We start from the raw sequence: 1,045 nt of genomic DNA, 5'->3' as shown, positions 1-1,045 counted from the left end.
CAGGCAGCGCTTGGCCATGATGATCAAGGAGTACCAGCTTGGATGCTTTCAGCTTTGGAAATTAAGACCCAATAGACTTATGAATGTCCAGACCCATGGCTGGAGGTTGCAGAACATGTGCTGATTTCTATTCCAGGGGTTTGTCAGAGTCTTGTCTTGCCTGAGCTCTGAGAATTACTACACTGATCAGCATCCACGTGTCAAGTAAGTGTAATTAATATAGAATAAAATATTAAAATGTATAATATTTTAGTCCTACTTGAAATGAATCCAACAAAGAAAAAAATATGAACTACTGATAATGTTAGTTGTCTGGTTGTTGCTGAGCCACTGGCTTCAGTACATCGTGAGTTTCTTACATTATGGAGAAGGAAAGAAGACCTTATTTACATGCTTGCTGGGTCAGTGGCTCAAAAAGGTAAAAAGACATGTTATTATTATCAGTAAAGTAACAAGATAAAAACAATAGCTCATTAAACGATTGAGGGAAAACTAGATTTTGCATCAATAATCACCTTGGGAATGAAATGTTCTCACCGCACTTTTGTCTGCTCCAAGATGACCTCAGCCTGACGGCAATCATAATGCTGTCACGACTCCACAGAGAAAGTGGTGTACCCACTGTGTCACCCACCCTGTGGGTGGAGACGTGCACAGGGCACAGGGTTTAAGCAGTAGCTTGGTCTTCTCCAGAGCCTCTAGAGGTGAGGATGTTGTGCAACAAGCTACTGCCAGGTTGCGGCCTCGTTCCCGCCAAGGCAGGTGACTGCCAACAAGCAGGGACTGAAGCGTAGTACAAAAGGGAAATCCAGGAGGGTAGTCAGACAAGCCAAAAGGTCAGGACTGGCAGCGAACAAGAATGGTCAGGAAACAGGCAAAAGGTCAAGAGGGGCAGCAAGCAAGAGTAGTCAGGAATGAGCCGGGGTCGGTACATGGAGAATCAGGAACAATAAGGATAAACAACAGTAACCTGGAAGCAGAGCCAAAGGAACTCCTTGTTCAAGCAACTTCCTGTTGGCAGGTCACTTCCTTAAGAAGGGGAGAT

The sequence above is a fragment of the Pyxicephalus adspersus genome, chromosome 1, assembly GCF_032062135.1.
Source record: "Pyxicephalus adspersus chromosome 1, UCB_Pads_2.0, whole genome shotgun sequence".
Taxonomy (NCBI): Eukaryota; Metazoa; Chordata; class Amphibia; order Anura; family Pyxicephalidae; genus Pyxicephalus; species Pyxicephalus adspersus.
This window is presented reverse-complemented; position numbering follows the sequence as displayed.